We start from the raw sequence: 20,177 nt of genomic DNA, 5'->3' as shown, positions 1-20,177 counted from the left end.
CCACTCCACACCAGTAGAAAATCTAATTAGATTTAAGAAACATGGGAACGAGATAGATAATTCACAGCTATATTCTTTCTATCTTCCGTGCTTCAGCAATCCCTATAAGGCAGTCAGGAATCACTCCATCTACATCTAAATGGTAGATAAACAGTTCTCTAAGAAATTTCATTCCAACTCACAGTCCTCTTACTTTCAAAAGAAAGATAAAACCCTGGACAAGTTGATCACTTAAGTGCTGATATCTCCTCCTTACACAGGAAGTAGGGAAAAAGCATTATTACAGAGCATAGGAAACAAGACCTAAAAGCTCAGAGAATGGTGTAAATACCCTGAACTTGAAGCTGAGATAACCTAGCATCTCCTAAAACACTTTTGCTCGTGCTACTTATATAACTAATTCTACAAAAGAACCAGCACAAACTTACCTGTGCTCATTGTTCTACTGTGTATATTTAACATAGCTAAAGAATATATATTAAGCGGTTTTTGAAATTGGACGCTATTAATACTCACAAATAGAAGAAAATTTTAACATGATTGAATACTCAGTACTTCTTAACAGAAAACTTCATGCTGACATTGTGACTATCAGCTACCCATTTTAATTCCTATGTGGAGCACTGCTGTCATTAATTTTTAAATGAGAGCTTTGGTCATATGATTATAACAAACCCACTACTATTTGGAGTATGGAGGAGTCCACATCCCTCCCTCAGTCTCTGGTAAGATGCTTATATGTGATGCCATTCAGTGGTCACATTAGGATTCAATATTTATGCCAAATAAAGGCAGCAGGGACAAATCATCCAAGAACAGCATCTCATCCAAAGAAGGCCTTGACTTTCTCCCTTGCACATATTTTGCAAGAGGAATACAAGAAAGGAAGGGACTACAGCTAAGGTTTAGATTTTCCCTTCTACATTGTATATGCCTTCCGTAATTCTAGGAACACTGATGATCAGCTGTGCCCAGAAGTGAAGTTAAATGCATCAGAGCTTATCCAAACCATTTTGCTCAAATATTGCCCATAAGCGAGCAATTAGCAGGTCGTCAACAATTTTGATAGTTGCTTCAGGAAAAACAAAACAAACAAACAAAAAAAAGCACTTGAGCAGCTGATGCTACTCAGAAGATCAGCAACAGCAGTTGAAACAATCCTAAAGAAACTGCTTTAAAACTATTACCAAATCTGCAAGTGCATCAACAGATGAGGAAAAAGCAGCAAAAAGGAAAAAAATAGTGCAAAAAACTTTTATTCTTAAGCATTCAAAAATGAACAGCATAGGACCTTCTGAAAAAGGGATATTTACATAACAGTTACTTCTATTTACAGTTTAACACAGTGGCTTTTCTCCTTATACCATAAGGTACGCGCTTCACAGCCTTTTGCTTCCTATCCGGAATAGGAAGCAATTTATTGTTTTGGAAGACACCCTGTTCAACGATGGAAGAAACTGTACCTTTCTTTGGAGGTGGCTCTTCCACAGTAGGTTTATCCTCGTCAGTACTGTGCTTTCTTCCCACTTCCAACTCAGTTTTCTCTTGTTTCAGTGCTATAACTGAAAGCACTGAAAATTGGCTGCTTTCAGTTCCTTTATTAGTGTTCTCTTCTGCCGGTTCTGCTTTAATGGTAGTTAAATGGTAGGTAGTCTTTTCCTGTATTGATATAAGATCAGTTACATTGAAGCTTAACAAAAGGAGCACTTAAGTCTCAGTAATCTTCTGTAGGCAAATATTTACACAAAACCATACAGCTAAAATATTTACCCAGTGACTCTATAGACATCAGTTACAAATCTCAATAGCAGACAGAACAAGTACACCTTCAGATAATGACAAGTGCAATACTCGGTAGAGTATACAAGGGAAAGCAAGAGCCTAGCAGGTTACAAAGTAAAAGACTTGCACACAATCAACAGTTTACCAGTTTATCAAAGAATTTCCTGTTTCCAAGAAGTCAACAAAATTACAAACATGGTCAAAGAGCAAATGGTCAGCTCTCATACAAGTTCATCACATCACACTTCTGCTAAGCTGCTAAAATCACTTTCATCGTGACAGATATAATCCAACCTTAAAGCTTAGTCAGCTCTGTCACGCATATTTTAGATTGTGTCCTTGACCACAAGTGAAGCTTCCTTACTTACAAGATGACGATTGTTAAGCCATGCTGGCACTGCCAAGGACTGATTATTCATCTTTAGTAGCTTATGAAAAGAAAAGCTTCAGAAGTGTTCAGGCCACACAATCTCACAGATAGAGTTGGAGCCTTGTTCTTGGAAGAAGTAATAGGTGAGGACATGACTACTCATCACAGTCAGCTTTAATACCATGGAAATACTAAGTTGCAGTGATGCAGACAGTCAAAGACTAAGAAGGGTCAAGTTCCTAAGCTTACAAGGTTAGAGATCTGAGTGACAGAATTAACTATAAATGTTTTCAGAGCTACTTCAGGCTACCAAACATCAAAAAATGAACAAAAACCACCAGAAGTGGTATGCACACATACTTAATCAAGCTAGTCTTCACATATTCAGTAGCTCACAGTACATTAGTCAGGATAAAGTTTTATGGACTGCATAGAACGTGGAGATATCCTGACCATTCCTACTCGTACTTCCAACTCTACTCAACATACTTGTACTGTTGCTCTTCCTCTGATGTAGGAGTGTGAGGCAGGAGTTAGTGGAACACACTGATATTTTTGTTGTTTGTGTTAACAACAATGACCTTCAGATAAATTTGAATTGTTTACAATTACAATTTCAGCTACATACAGAAAATCAGTTTTCCAAAAATGTGTTGATTACAAGCATAGAATTACTGTTTTCCTTTTTTTGTATAAGGATACGGAGATGTGTAAAACTCACATAATCTTTTACTTTTTCTTCTAAATGAGATTTTAAGTCTTGTAGCTCTGTAATAATGTCATCTTTCTGCACCACGATGTCCATTAGCTCTCGAATCCTTTCATTTTGTGCATTCATTTTCTTGGAAATAAAAAATAAAAAAAATTCAGTCATCAGTTTCTAATGGAGTGTTAAGTAGCTGAATTACACAATGCATTAAAGGCAAATTCAGTTAAGCTAAGCTTGGTAAGAAATCTATTAATGGAGCCTACTGGAATAGCATTTTAAGCTACCACAAGTTGGTATTAAAACAATTTTACACAACATCTTCTTGATAAAGTTACCTCAGTTGCTTCTTTAAGTTGCTCAACAGACTCATCCAATTTAATCATCTGCATTTCAAAGTCTGTAACACACAGAAAAGGTTGTATTACATAAGTAGCCAATAGATAGTTTATTAAGTAATCAATTTTTCCAGATATTCTAACGTTTAGGTAGCTTTTGAACAGATTAATTAATTTGCATGTGGTCTTCACTTATTGGGAGTGATTCAAAAGTTTTCTATATTTCTTGGAACGAAAACATTGCATCAACAAGACATAAAGAAGAGTAGAGATTACAATATAAAAGTAAAAATCAAGATATAGACATTTAACCCCATACTTACGAAAGCGTAAAGCTGCTAGTTGCAGTTTAAAGGAGAGGGGGGAAAAAAGAAAAGAAATAACCAAAAAACCGTGGAATTGCTGAACCTGAATATACACAAGGAACAAACTAACACTTATCTACAGGCTATGGTTCCAAAGGTAGAACGTCTCCTCTAATTCCTACTCAAACTGGTTATTTCTATTTTAGATTAATGAACTATTTCTGTCTTCTACCTTTCACATCGCATAACTCACCTTTGTTCTTCTGCATCAGCTCTTCTTCAGTTTTAAGTAGTCTGGTGTTTTTCTCTGTTAGCTCTTCTTTGGTCTCCATCAGTTCAAAGTTAGTTTTCTCCAGCTGCTTTTCAAACCAGCCAATATCTTCCTTCAGGTCCCCCAGGGATACAATGGAACTATGTGCTGCCTCAGCTTGCTCTTTAATATCCATGACATCATAATGCACAGAATCAAGAATGCCCTCAGGATCAACACAGGTGTCAGGCACTATGCTATGTTCTCCACCCTGAAACGTAATTTATAATCAGTTAAAACTGGTGAATAGCTAACTACATAATAGCTGTTATTTCTACAGATAGTCTGGATAGCCACTATGAAGACAGCCATACAAGAAGTTTTTAATTTCAGCTTCAAAACACACCACACAAATTCACATACAACATGACAGTGATTTGTACGGGGGGAAGATAAGTGGCATTCTAGTAGTAACAGCTAATATATTTTATAGTTTTTGATGACCACACTCCCCCCCCTTTTTTTTTTTTTTTTTTTTTTTTAAATATTACCCCAGATTGATCTCCTTCAAATTTAACGTACAAGTTCGGACTCCCCTTTTCTTTGTATACAGCATAAATTTTCATTTTGTGTTGCAGAAACAAGGAAAACGCCCAAATTCCCAAAGCTTTCTGAAACTGTTCTTAAGGCTCAGCAACTATTCCTGCTAGATGAAGAATAGATGTATCTTGCTCATCATACAGCAACACAGCATGCACTTCTTTGTAAACAGCCTTGTGTTTCTATAAGATGTGCCCATAACATTTAAATAGTAAAAAGGAAAATATTTAAGAAAAAAAAAAGGAAAATATTTAAGGAAAAAAAAAGGAAAATATTTAAAAAAAAAAAAAAGAAAAATACCAGGGTGTCATGGTTTAATAATTTTGTAATTTTGCTATCAGTATTCCACATCATAACATCATATAAAGCATGAATAATTTTACTGCTCCCGTAAATACACTTGCAGTATATTGATGATACTGTCGTGTGGGGCCATACAGCAGCAGAGATTTTCAAGAAAAGAAAACAGATAATCCAAATTCTTTTGCAAGCTGGTTTTGCCATTAAGCACAGCAAGGTGAAGGGGTCTGCCCAGGAAATCCAGTTCTTAGGTGTAAAATGGCAAGATGGGCATCGACACATCCCAGCAGATGTGATTGAAAAAATCACTGCTATGTCTCCTCCCACCAACAAGACAGAGACCCAATCTTTTCTGGGAGTAGTGGGCTTTTGGAGAATGCATGTCCCAAACTACAGCCACATAGTGAGCCCCCACTATCAGGTAACACGGAAGAAGAATAATTTCTCATGGGGTCCTGAGCAGCAGCAGGCTTTTGAGCAGAGAAAACAAGAGATAGCCCGTGCCGTGGCCTTGGGGCCAGTACGGACGGGACAGGATGTAAAGAGCATCCTCTACACTGCTGCTGGAGAGAAAGGTCCCACTTGCAGTTTGTGGCAAAGAGCTTTAGGAGAAACCCAAGGCCAACCCCCGGGACTTTGGAGTCAAGCATATAAAGGGTCTGAGGAGTGCTACACTCCAACTGAGAAGGAGATCTTAGCCATGTACGAGGGGGTTTGGGCTGCTTCTGAAGTAGTTGGGACAGAGGTTCAGCTCCTTCTAGCACCTCGCTTGCCTGTGCCCCCCCTGTCACGGACACAGGTAGATTTTTGTTTAAACCGTGACAACTACCCAGAATGCAGCATAAGGGAATTTTTGCCTAGAACTCTGGAGGACTATTTTTAACTCAGAAAGGTCAGAGATAGAAAGTTCACACTGATTTCTGGGTCACCAGCCTCACCGTACATCAGCATTTTTGGTTTTTAAATGATACATAAAGTTCTCAATGGCACTGCTCTAGTCGGTAGTTCTTTCCCTTTCCCTGCAGCTTGCTCTGTGCATGGCTTGTGAACCGCTATTCAGGCCAGACAGCTGCAGCCCCAAAGACCTGCCATAAATGTACAAATTCTACCAGGATAATGTCTTGGTAGTGGAGAAACAGGATGCGCAGTCATATGGCTCTCACACATACCTTGTACAACCAGCTTGGCTCTGCACTGGGCATCACCAATGTCACAGGTGTACACGTCACTGTCACTTTTCTCCAGATTTTTTATGCACAGCTGCAGGTCTCGTCCTTTCTGTGCCCTCTTGTATTTCCTGCCAGGCCTGAGCTCAGCAATGACTTCCCTCCATATGACGAAGGATGCGGCTTTCTCGCTCTGACATGTAAAAAGTGCACTTCCACTTTCTTCAATTTTCACATCTGAAAGTTCCTTGATAAAGTAATTAGGTTTTTCTGGAAGGAAAAAAAAAAGGATGAGGGTGTAGGACTGTTATGGTTTTGCAATTTGGTTGGTGTTGGTATTCCACATCAGAACACCATGCTAATAATGGGAGTAAAGGGGACAAGTTTTTTTTCTGTGAACTGCCTTAATGAGCATGTGGGGTGGGGCACCGGAAGGGAAGTGAGGAAGGGGACGGGGTTGCTGGACCGGCTCCCTGCGAGGAGACAACGTGGTCAGAGCTTCCTGCCTTCCACAGCTCCATCGGTGAGATTTGGGACTTGGTATTCTCTTTGTTGAAACTCTCTTGATGTTGTTTAGTGTTATTAGGTTATTAAACTGCCATTCGTTCTCAGATCACCTTTTTCCTCCCTCATTTTTTTGTTAGACCTAATCGCAATCTCCCTTCCCTTCCCCGTCTCCCTAAACGCACGTGGCCGGGCCGGGCCACGCCGCACTTTGCCGTACCGTGCCGTGAGAGAAAAGGGGGGGGGGGCTTTTGTTCCTGCTGCCCTGGGTTTGTGCACACTGTCCCGGAGTGAGCTCTAGAGAGAACCCCGTGACAAGGACAAAGGGATTTGTTACCCCAACAAGTCCCAAGCATACAGAGGTGTCCTGAATCTCCTTTGCCCTCATTTCAGAATATCACATAGAGATGCAAAGAGTCTAAGAAGACCACAGAGTCCACCCATTTACATAGGCTTGATAATTCCAGTAGATATCTGGAAAGTTCAATACCATTATACATGCGCTGGTAGGATCTCATCTGATAAACTGCATATAGTTTGGATTACACATATTCAATATAGACTAATTCAGATTGCCATCTTTTCTTGGCTCACTAACACCCAAGATCATAGAATCATAGAATGATCACCGAATCATAGAGTGGCCTGAGTAGAAAAGGACCTCAAAGATCATCTAGTTTCAAACCCCCTCCAAGGGGTCACCAACCACCAGACCAGGCTGCCCAGATCCACATCACACTGGAGAATCATTCAGTTTCCAGATTATTTTAAGGAAAAGATTTTAATCCATCATATTTTCTGAAAACTAAGAATTGATCCTGCTCAAGGAAACAGAAGAGAAAAACATCACCCACAGGCTGCAGATATTTACCTCGACTTCTCTACATGCCATCCCCAGTGTGCTTTTCAACTCACCTTGCACAGTGACCCTGGCTTTTGTTATGGAGTCCTCTGTCTCACAGGGGTACTCCCCACTGTCCTTGGCAGCAGAGTCATGGATGATCAGAATGGCCCCAGTTCCCTCCTGCTGCAAGTCGTACTTCTGGCTTTTTCTGATTGCTTTGCCATCCTTGTACCACCTGATGTTCAAATCCGGTTTTGACAGCTCACGGCTCAGGCTGATGTCCTGCCCTGCTGCTGCTGTCTTATCCTCCAGCTGTTTTGAAACCTCAGTAGGTTTTCCTGGAAGAAAACATGCTTTTTGAGTAACATACACTTAGGGTAGGATGCCTCTCTCAAAATACATACATCTACATGCTGGAGATAAGTTAGAGAGGCACTTGCAACAGACGCCATCCTACAGCCAGCAGTAATCTGCAAAGTTTAGACAATAGAATTCCAGGCAGCATTTATTCTCTCTTAAATCTACCCAATTGAGGATGATGAACCATGTCTGAAAACTGCCTCATTCTTCTCTCCACTCATCACACTGGGAGCCTCGGATGATGCTCTCAGATGCACATGTTCTAGATAGGAATTTGTTGTACAGCTAGATGATGTGAAGGCCATCCCTTCAGCTTATACTTAGAGGATATTTGCTCCCACAGTTCCCTCAACAGATCACTCCTGATTTACTGTTAATGGAACAAGCTGTAGTGAGATGCCCATTGCCAACACTACCCCAGTGCTTTGGGTAGTTCTCACATTTGTGTAAAATGTTTCCTCCTTTTACTTATTTTTAAGAGAAATTCTCAGTGCTTTGAGTTTCAAGTAGAAGGTTGCTATTCACTTTAACCATATTATGAGTTAGCTCTCACGACAATCTTATCAGAAGACAGTTGAAGGAATCAGGCCCCAGAATCTCTCCCATCTCATTACCTTTCACAGACAGAGAGGCTTTGGAGATTAGACCACAGGCAGTAAAAACGACTTCCTCAGTGTCAGTAGGAGTCACACTTTTGATAATGAGAGTATATTTCCGACTCACGTTAGAAGCTTTAAATCGCCCACCACTTTCCACTCTGCTTCCATTCAGTGTCCAGTTGAACTCATCAATGCTTTCATGGGACGGAATGCATTCAAAAGTACAATCTTCTCCCTCCTGATTTCAGTGTTTTTCAGCCGTTTGGTAATGCCACTATTCAGCTCTGGAAGGTAAGAGATACGTTAGTATGAGGTTTATATGGAGAAAAGGCATTTGTGACTGACGTGAGTAGCAGTACTGGTGTTTTAACTCAGGATTTGCAGAACATGGCTGCATTCCTTACTGATGTATTCTCTAAGACATTCTCCACTCAGAATTACCAGAAAGCTATAAAAAAAAAGAGACGTGAATCTCTTGTCTTTGCTTTGGAAGAACTACAATTAGAGCAGCTCAGTCCATGGAGCAGAATGAAGATTCAATGAGCTACAGAGGGAACAACCTAACAGAGAGGACAACTATAAGATGCTGCGTGAGAATAAGGGTTTTGCCTATGACAAGAAATTAACTGTTTCTATTAGCTCATTTGTTACCATCCTACCCCTACTGGTATTCAAACCATTTCTCCACTTTAGGGATGTTTAGAAAGGAAATATTTCCAGGACATTCTTGATGTGTTTGGTGATTTTCATGGCAAAATGAGATACATTTACATCAAAAGCAATGGGAATTTTCCAGACATCACTGTGCTAAATTGCAGTAATACACTTCTATTGTAGAAACTATTAAGGCTCGTGGGGGAATAGGTGTAAGACATAGTGACCACACTGAATTTGCTTTCAGCACTCCTTTACTTTCCACAGTACTTACCCTGAATGCCGACCTTTGACTTGGCAACATCAGTGCCAATATCACAGGTATATAAACCTGCATCTGACTTCTCGAGGTCATGGATAATTGGACATAGGGTCTTCCCAGACTGTACCAGGTCATACTTGTTGCCAGAAGTGAGCACAACACCATCCTTCTTCCACACTGGTTTGACCTTCTCTTTAGAGACTTCGCATTCCAATTTAATCACACCCCGCTCCTCACCAAAAACATCATCCAAGGACTTCATGAAGACATCAGGCTTCTCTGCAAAACAGAACAATGTGATACAGAAGTTGAGACATTTCCAGTTGCTTTCAGATTTTTAAAGAGGGATAAATAAATCTTTACCAGCACTGACGACACCAAGATAGAACCTAAAGCGGTTTCATGTGTGTTGACTGAATGCACTTTATGGAATTCTGTACTAATCAGTAGGAGAATACAGGGAACAGGAGGGACAGCCTGCATTGCCTTGGGTGGGACTGATATCATATGAAGTAATTGGGATGCAGCTCTTCTAAAGCTGGAGAGCTGGCATTGCCCTCACATGGAGCAGAGCTCATACAGCAGGCCACAGGATTAAGAGGATAAGCTGCTGAACACTTTTGATTTTCCTGTTTTATTGACTCCTTTTATCTCTCTTCTATTTCACACATCAGATGTTTATACTGGGGAAAAAACTTCCACCAAATGCAAAAGAAAGGAGAAAGAGGAAATCCTTCAAATTCTGACCGCATAGAGTAAAAGAGCTTAATTGCTGGGGAGAGCAGATGAGAATCACAGTACCCTTAGAATTGGAAGAGACCCTTAAAGGCCATCTAGACCAGCTCCCCTGCAATAAAAAGGGACATTCACAGCTAGATCAGGTTGCTCACAGCCTGGTTATTAGTCATCCCAGAGGCAAAACACACATTGAATGATCTCTCCCTGCAGTCATAAATCCTTGGAGACAACAGCATTGACACTGCATGTTACTGAAGCAGTAAAAGAAACTGCTCTTGTAACTCTTCTTGTGCTAAATAAAATGATGATAAAAAGCAATGGAATGCTTTGGCAGGACACCAAAACCATCCTCCTTCGTTGATATCTGCTGCAATGGAACCTTCCACTGGAAGAAAGCCTTTGATGACTTGTCACCCCAGAGGTCAGCTTTAGAAGCAGGATTGCTACACAATAGAATGAACTGGAGCTCCTTAGCATCTCTTACATCCAGGAGGGCTGTGATCAGACCCACCTATCACCTTCAGGTGTGCTTTCTGACACCTTGTCTGACTTCACTGTCACTGTGCCAGCATCCTCAGGCTTAACCTGCTTCATTGTCAGTGTGCAGCAATTGCCAACGTTCTTGATGTCATTGTAATTGTTGGTGTAAAGGAGGTTGCCATTCAGAAACCATTCCATGTCCTCGTCATTATGGGACAGCTCGCAGGAGAAGACAGCAGAGCTCTCTTCTTCAATTTCCACATCCTGCAGGTGCTTCGTTACTTCTACATTGCGGGCTGTGGGGAAACAAGGTGAACTGTTACCACTGTTACTATAAATCATACTGGGATGTGGTAGAATGGTTGGACTAGATGATCTTTGTGTAATCATCTATGTGAAGATAATACATTTATAAAGTTAGCAGGAGAGAACGGCAGAAATCAACCTCAAGAAGAGAAATCTGAGGTGAAATAGGACATGGAAGAGGCCACCCTCCCTGCTCATATCTTCAGCTGTCAGCGTGGCCTCAGTCTCTGCAATTCCTGCCTTGCACTTGTACACACCAGCATCATCGGGCTTCAGCTTCAGAATCTTGAGCTCTGCTGAATGCTTATCCCTCTTGATCTTGTACTTCTCAGAGGGCTCGATGGGTGTGTGGCCCTTGAACCATTTCACAACCTTTGGAGAAGGCCTGAAGTCACAGGACAGGATGACAGAATGACGTTCCAAAGCTGTCTTGTCCTCCAACTTCCTGGTGATTTGTATATGGTAATCTGCAAAGCAGGGGTGGAAGAGAAGAAAGGATGAGGACAATTGGAAGAAGAGGAAAGTCTCTTGCGTGTATTCCATTCCAGTTAATGTCATGTTCACAATGGTTCTTCGAACGACTCTAAAGATAAAACAAATGATTATCTATAGGGAATGCCATTGACTACATTTCTATAAAGTAATACTGTATATTATCTACCAAATGCAAGGTCCAGCTCTTGTTCTGTGCTTATTAAATTGCTCCCAGTTGAGGCTTTTATTCAAATAAGAGTGAGTTGAAAATATAACAAGTACGTTAGGATGTGAATGGAGACTCTTATGCTGGGGACAACAGCAGATAAAAAGCCTGCAAGTTTCTTTCAGATGAAATCAATGACAAACTGCATCAAATTTAGGTGCTACCAAACTTAACCTTGTCTAGTTCAGAAATACAATTAATTTCACCTGATTTGACTTCTTTGGTATAGCCAAGGACAAAACCTCAGCTCTGTAGATCTGAATAGTAAGCACATCACAGCTATTCAAACAGATCTTTTACTGAGATGCAGCTGTCTCATTTAGTGTCCAACGACTTTGAACTGGAAATGGAGCAGACCCTCCAGACACACACACAATATTTCAAAGACCCCAGTGAAGGAAGGCTGTACATTAATTAATTCTTCATCTTCATGATGTAAACCAAGCCAGGATATGTTACCTCTGACAAGCAGATTGGCTGTGGATTTTGATTTGCCAATTGAGAACTGAATGGTGCTTGTCATATCAGTGGTAGTTTTCAGTATGGTCAGCAGGTGGATGGTGCCTTCTTGCTGCATAATCAAGTTTCTGCCAGCCTGTTAGACTTCCCCACGTAGGAATACCACTTGGGAGGTTTCACAGAAGGAATGGATATCTCGCATTCAAATTTGGCTTCTTCAGGCTCAGTCACATCCTCATCACACAGCTCCTTTACTAGATTAATGGATTGCTCTTTAAGAAGGATGGAACAAGAGAAAGCAGAGATTTAGAAGGAATGTAAAAAACCCTTACATTATCACCCTACTTACTCACGTCAGCATTACTGCACATGAACACTACACCTATCAGCTCAGAATGCCTTGAAACATCATTAAAAAATAATAGAAAGAAAAAGTAAAGAGCCCAGATCTTCTGATTCCCAGTCCAACATCTAAATCAAACCATGACCTTCCCATCCCAATATCAAACTCCTCGCATTACGAAATGGAAAAGAGGTTCAATGAAACACGGACATTGATAATTACTTTGGTTAAATACAGCAACTTAGCTCTGAACAACAAGTTTTCACCTAGTAAAGGTCTCTGTAGCTCAAATGTAATGACTCTACTTAGGAGAAATTCATTTTCCAGGAAGTTCTTGCCCTTATAATGGTAACAGTGGCAAAGCTGGGGACTGAACTCTTGAGTAGTGTGCTAACTCAAATGTCTCCCTTTTCTTTATCACACTTAACATCATATATATACCCTAACATTGTATATATTAAAAAAAAAAAAAACAAAAACCCTGTGTTCTTTTCAAACAGCAAGAGAAAATGAAGAAAAAGTCAAGCTATGTTTTTTATCCCTCAACGTTCAAACACAAATCTGAAGTCTAAACGTAGAAAATCAACATCCTAAGAAAATTATCTGTTTTACTTAGCAAAAGTAAATTCCAAAAGAGAAGCTGGATATTTTGTGGGCAGAAAGGTAGGTAGGTAGGAGTTTTTATTTCTGTGAAAGGTCCTGGTGGTGTTTAACTTCCTTGACATTAAATCAAAGGATGTTAGCTCGTTTATAACATAATTTAATCAAAATCGTCATCAGAAGCATAATTACCTTTAACTGTAAGATGGGCACACGATTCACGAGATTCTGCCTTTTCTGCTACAGATTTTATTTCTGCTGCATCCTTGACTTGGACACGTGTGTAAGTCAGCGAGTAGCTCTTTCCTGAAGCAGAGAACCACAGAGTCACTAAGGCTGGAAAAGACCACTAAGGTCACCTAGTCCAACCGCCAGTTCATCCCTACCAAACTGTGCTCTTGAGAGCAAACCCACAACTACACTTGGCTTCCTTGAGCAAAGAGCTCTGAGGCACATGGCCAGGCTGAGCATCATCCATCTGGTTTCACAGCATCACTGCCTGTTCTCTCATGTCAATGAAACCACCCATTCCCCCACGTCCACATCCCCACCAAAGTGTAATCTAAACATGGCTTCTACAAGGACTGACCAAATGTGGCCGTTGTCACCTTCAAAGTACCTGAGACTGAAGGATCACACTCACTGTCAGACAAAACCTCTTTGGAGAGGTGAACTGACTGCCCTGTTCACCCCCACTTTGGAAATAACTGCACTCATTTCCTACCTGCTCCCGGCAGTGTGGGATGGTGGGATAGCATCACACTTCCCACACTAAGCATCCCACCATGTCACTTGTTCCACCCTAACCTCAGTCCCAAAACAAAACGGGAACTCCCTTCTGAACCCTCTTCACTTCATTTCAGATGTCTTATATGCTTGATCTCCAACCCACCCCCCACTCAGGAGAAAGATCCCCCTCTTACACCCTACCATCTTGCCGCATTCTGATGTTGTCATCAGCCTTCAGCTTGTTGTCATCTTTGTACCACTGGGTCTGAACCTCATCGTGTAAAATCTCACAGACAAAAGATGCACTCCCATATTCATTCACTTCCACATCTTCCAGTGGTTTAACAATCTTGATATCTCTAGGTGTGAAACAGTAGAGATTTATTTGTCAGGATATTTCCAGAACTGAGTGCAGCATCTTTTCCTTACACATATTTGCATAGAAAATAAGTAGGATTATGTTTTATTCTAAACCATCATCCATTCCTGAGTCATTTCTCTCTTCAACACAGTCAATGCATTATTGCCCTTGAACTTAAAGATAGACTTACTAGCTACAATGGAGCTCCCTGCAAACAGTTTTCATGGAAACCAGAATCTCATTTATTCTAAAACCTTTCAAGCAAAATTAAGGGTAGAAAAACAATAGAACTGACTGAATCTTTAAGGTCATTTAGTTCCAGTCCCCCTGCTATAGGCAGGGACACCTCCCTCCCAACCATCTCTTCTCCTCAGGGTCAAGGCTTCTCTCAAATCATTCTCCTCTAAGCCTGTGCCTGTGCTTGGGATTGCCCTGACCCAGGTGCAGGGCCTTGTACTTGGCCACACTCACGTTCATGAGGCTGCCAAGGGCTCACCTCTCCAGCCTGTCCAGGTCCCTCTGGGTAGCATCCCTTCCCTCTAGCACATCAACAGCACCGCTCAGCTTGGTGTCATCTGCAAACTTGCTGAGGCTGCATTTGATTCCACTGGCCATGTTGCCTACAAAAATGTTAAAGAACACTGGTCCCAACACCACCCTCCACCTGGACACTGAGCTATTGGCTGCAGCTCTCTGAGTGTGACCATCCAGACAGTTCCCTATCCTGCAACTGGTCCATCCATCAAAACCATTTTTCTCCAGTTTGGTAACCAGGATGTCATGCAGGACAGGATAAAATGCTCTGCACATGTCCAAGTAGATGATGTCAGTTGCTCTCCCATTATCCACTGATGCTGTTACTCCATCATGAAAGGCCACCAAGTTTGTCAGGCATGGCTTGAATTTGAGGAAGCCATATTGGTTACCACCAATCTCCTCATCTTCATTTTCCAAACTATGCCAAGGAGAACTAGATAGAACTCTACAGTGTCGTGTCACTACAAACCTGTCTGAACCATTGGCTTCTCTGCATGCTCATCACTAGTCTCTCCTTAGCTTGTGTGCCCACAATGTATGGGGAATGTCAGCCACAAATCTTACCTAGGGGACATCTTTGCTTCAAAATCCCTTGAACATCACACAATCCTTTTTAACTCTCCAGGTCTGCACTTATTTGTGTCAGAATCAGACCATATTTCTCTGCTGCTGTTTCCCTTTCCTTCTGAAAGGCCTGGATACAACTTGGATTAACCTCAGGAGCAGAGTTCCTGCATAAAACAGCCAGTACTGAAACAGCAACCCAACCTGGTTGCAGACTGAGAGAGAAAATGAGAGTTCACCAAAGTCATGGGACAGGACACATGTTCATGTTCATGCTAACACTGAACCCAAGTGGCCACATGAGGACAGCATCTAGTAGGAAATCAGAAAAAAAGCATCCTTTCAGATGTCCCTTAGGAAGGTGGAATCTACCATGAACCTTTAGGGTAGCTGATGTCTTGTCTTCAGCTGCTTGGCATGTGCATGTTCCCTGATCTTCAAATTCACACTAGTGAATAATAAGACTTCCCTTATTTCCCTGGGAAGTAATGCCCACTTCTTTTACTTTGACGGAGCTCCTTCCAACCCTAGAAGGGAAAATATCAAGTCAGATCTCCATGAGTCCTTCCATCTCTGCACTGAGCAAAAGGAGCCTTCAGATCTATGCTTAATTCACCCACTCCCCTAGAATTAATGGAACTGTGCTTACTGTGCTTACTGGAACATATGCTGAAGCTTAAGCACAGTGCAGTGTTTTCAACATGTAGGAATGGCTATAGAACTAGCATAAATTCTGGCTGACCTATGACAGCTTAAAGCACTGCGGAGGACTGTTAACAAGCCCGTTTGGACATCACCTTGAATAAATGACGTTATCCCCAAGTAAGGGAAGGAACAGCTGAGCACCGGGGAGGTACACAAAGTGCCAGAGCAAATTCTCACACTGTCAGGTGCAAAGAAAACTGAGATTTCACCCTAAAACCCAGTTCACAACAAGGCTATAAAATCTTGGCTGAGAATTTCTGTGTTAGAGTTGAAGCTCAAGACTGTGCTCCAACCAACAATATTTTGTGCAGCAAGACCTCAGGAGTTCACAAGAAACCAAAAACAAACATCAATTTCTACTTGATAAATGGACTCAGGACATAATAACAAAGAGTGCTGATCTGGGCAAGTCAAAGAGCACAAAGAAAAGAGAGCAATGCAAAAGCTATCAAGCAAAAGCTCAGACTCGCATCCCTTGGAAGTGAAATTAAAGGCTCTCATTCATTTCCAGAGAAGTCAGAAAGGAAAATACCATTACATGCCATACCTTGAACCACTTGACGTCCACGTTGGGCCTGGACAGCTCACACTCAAATGTGACCTTGTCCTTCTGAGTGACGCTAATGTCTTCCAATGGTTTGCTGATTTTCACAGGCAATTCTGAGAAGGAGAAAGAAGGATGTGTATTTAGTTGGGAATGAGGTCTCTAGGAGCATCTGGCATAATGAATAATGAACGGCAGTGCCTACTCTCCATGCTTACTAGAACTTGTAATTAACAACAAAAAAACCTATTGTTTTGAGCACATTATCATTGCTTGTGCTAGGGACAATAACGTTCCAACAATCCTCTTGATATCTGAGGGATACTCTGGTGGCAATGGCCCAGTGCAAAACATTCTTTGCAGCTGGAAGGAAAGCTGGTTCTGCTGTTCAAATAATCTGGGACAGGAGCAGATAATGACACCTTGCACCAACCAATACCTGTCACAGTGGGCCTCCCCCACGAATTCATGCCTTCTGCTTTAAAGGAAATGAGTCCTTCATCTTCAAGGGTCACAGAAGAAAGTGTCAAGGAATGTTTCTTCCCCTGGACACCCATCGTGATATTTGGTGCAGGCTTCAGCCGCACGCCGTCCTTCTGCCAAGTCCCTTCCACATCCTCATGGGACACCTCCACCGAAAAGGTGACAATTCCCTTCTCAGGGAATTCCAGGGGCTGCAGACCTTTCACCAGCTTCATCTGCCATACTGAAAGACAATGGGGACAGGTTGGAGATCTCACACCAGCAGCTGAGAAATAGAATCATCAAAGGAATCAGAGAAAGGTGTATGTTGGAAGGGACCTTTGAGATCATCCAGATCCAACCCCCCCCTGCTTTAGGCAGGGATGCTTCCCTCTACACCAGATTGCACAAAGCCCCATCCAGCCTGGCCTTGAATGCTTGAATAGCATCAGGACTTCCAAAACAAGTTACTTCCCTCTTCCTCTCCCAGGTAAAGTATCTGCCAATTAAGCAACAGCCTTTGCAAAGAAGAAAACTTGTTCATAACCAGGTCCATGGGTGCTCTTAAATGGATCCTTCCAGATGGAAAAAACATTTCAGGTGGCCTCCTAGAATTTACCCCTTTTTGTGTTGCACACAAGACTGAAAAAAAAAATTACTTTTGCAAAGTTCTTCTTGTCATAATGAAACAAACATTTGGGGAATGGCAGAACCAGGTAAAGTTTACCTTCACGTCAAGAAATTTGAAATATCACTCACATGTTCTTGGTGTAGTGTTTCTGCTATAATTATTTGGACTAATTAAGCTTTTCCCTGATGAAAGCCTAGAAGTATATCACAAGAAGGACCAACTTACCCATGACCTTTTATTTGTCTTACTCAAGCATCTCCTCCTGACCATAACTGACAATAAAATATTCAGCCAGACTACAGGTTTGAGCAGCTGAGTTGTTTCTAGGATCTCCTGCAGTCTTAAGCTTGGAACACACACTTGTCTTTTGAATAAGTGTCTTTTATAGTGCACTAAAACAACAGGTTTTCACATGGTTATTCCTCATTTACCTTGCTCTGAAATCATTCTCAAACCATGTGGGATCGATCCAGGGAGAAGGAGAGGAGAGGGGAAGGGAAAGGGGAAGTCCACGGTCCTCTAAAATCAGGCTTCTTAGCCCAAAGCTCAACAGCAAATAGCAGTCCACTTCCCCACATTGCTAGACTCTGAGCATTTAAAGAACATCAGCTGACCTCATTATGAGCTCTAACATAGCCAAAGGAATTCATATATTCAAATATTCTCTTGAGTGATGAGAAATATGGAGCATAACTTCAGACTTCTGCTGTTCAACTCTCACTTCTATCATCAACCAGGGTAAGAGTTCAATGCTGTTTTAGATGGAGGACTCATATTTTAAATAACTCATCTCATTAAGGCTTGGATTCCCTACTACAATTAGCTAAATTCCAGTTTGGATCATGCTTCACCTTGGATCACTTAGGGCTTCAGCCACTTAATGGAACTAACTCCGTTTCTCTACAGAGAAGCTGTTTTCTATAGCAACAATAAGCTGTGTAAGTACAGTGAGGGTGGGCTGGGGTTGGACTCAGCTATCTCAGTGGTCTTTTCTAGCCTTGGGTGCAACTTGTAAGAGGGAATGAAGCAGCAAACTGCCCAGCACTGAGCTGCATTCTTCTGACACGTGGTATCAGTGAACTGCTGTATTTCCCTGTCTTCTCTGGAGCTATTCATCTAACCTAACTGAAACAGTAAGCCTTGTCATCAATTTATAAGCAATACGCCAATGAGTCAACGATATTCCAATCAGAAAATTTTATTAATTGTAGCGGGTAAAACAAAAAGGCAATTCAGCGCTGGAGGACAGGGGGATCATCGCTCCTCCAACTGCCGCGCGTTCCTGTTCCTTGCAACTTCTTTTGTATTGTCAGGTCCCGGGTGTGCTGGTATCCGACTGGTCGGCCTTGGTCGTTAGGCTAGTGTGTCGTTAGTTGATTGGTCCTTCCTTGAGACTTGCTGAGACTTGCAAAATCTACCTGTAAATTCGCGCGCTTTACAAACATTGTTGCCACATCCTGGTCTTAATGAGCAAACACTTTATCACAGTCCCCCCTTTTCTTTTATTGTACCATTTTGTTTTGCTCATTAAACCGTTTTAGTTCTTGTCGACTCCATTCTAGAGCATCCTCTTCTGGTTCCCCATTAATGGGTTCATATTTTTCCCTAACCACCATTAGGTGGGCTGCCTCAAGTCGATTCTTAACGATAGTTATTAGTTTATTAAAGATACAAGGTCCGAAAGTCAGCCCCAATATTATTATAACTACCGGTCCCATTATTGTTGATAATAAGGTGGTGAACCAAGGGGAACTATTAAACCAATTTTCATACCAGATACTTGACATTTGAGAACGGGAGCGCCTGGGGTCACATTTGTACTTATCTGTACCTCTGTGCCCCATCCTCCATTAATGAGACTTAATGCCATTATTAAGTGAAATAGTCTTAGATAGGCGGTTTCCCCACTGCAGTAGCAGGTCTTTAATTGTTTAGGGGGGTTATTCCCAGCCTTGGGGCGTTTCCTGGATCCTGAGTCTTTGGATCCATTCGTAATGGAGCAAACCCCTCCACACACTTTATCTCCTCTGCCTCGCCCATCGACTCGGTTGCCTCGAGACATGGGGTGTATCATCTTCTCGGCAGCAAGTGTATTCTTCAGGAGGGGCAGTTGCTTGCTCTCCTTCTAAGTGGGTCTTAAGGTACAAGTACTTCAGTTCTAATCCCCGATCTTTAGGATGCCACAACCTGCTCCTTTTACCCACCGATGACACACCCACGTAATGCTAGTCAGGATCCGGATTTACCTCTTTTCTTTTAAATTTTCCCTTCTAAGAGAATCCCCGTTTCTGCAATGGGTCCACCACCTCTCTAAGTATACAGATAAATGGCAATTGTATCTACAATAAACGTATTACAAGTTATTTATACATGCTAAGTCTAAGTATTCCACTCTGGTACACTTATATAATCAATGAACCACCAACAATACACTAACTCATATTTTTATGTTCCCCATCGGAGGTCTTCGTGACAGTTTTACTCTCAAATCACCCGCTGGACTAGTGACTCTCCATTCGTGATTTCGTATCGGGCCCTTAACACGACTAGCATGTGTCCATCCTTTTTCGGCAGTCCTGATGGCCGTATTAGTAGTCAATAGTACCAGATAGGGACCTTCCCATCGAGGCTGCAGTGTGGTTTCTCTCCAGGTCTTTATCAGAACCCAATCTCCAGGCTTTATTTGATGGAGGGTAATGTCCAGAGGGGGTCTTTGAGTCAATTGTCCCTTTTTCCACAATTCCTGTTTATACTTCATTAATTCCTTGATATAAGCTTGAATGTTCTTATCTAACACCCCCGGGTGATCTTTAGGGGTTCTCGCATCATATGGCATTCCGTATAACATTTCGAAGGGAGATATCCCTATGTCAGCCCGGGGCTGGGCCCTAAGGTTTAAGAGGGCCAGGGGGATGCATTTTATCCATGAGAGTTTAGTTTCTAACGTTAATTTGGCCAATTGCTTCTTTAGTTCTCCA

This window comes from Coturnix japonica, chromosome 10, assembly GCF_054131305.1.
Source record: "Coturnix japonica strain WE chromosome 10, WE-NBRP24, whole genome shotgun sequence".
NCBI classification, from domain to species: Eukaryota; Metazoa; Chordata; class Aves; order Galliformes; family Phasianidae; genus Coturnix; species Coturnix japonica.
Note: the sequence above shows the minus strand (reverse complement) of the source record.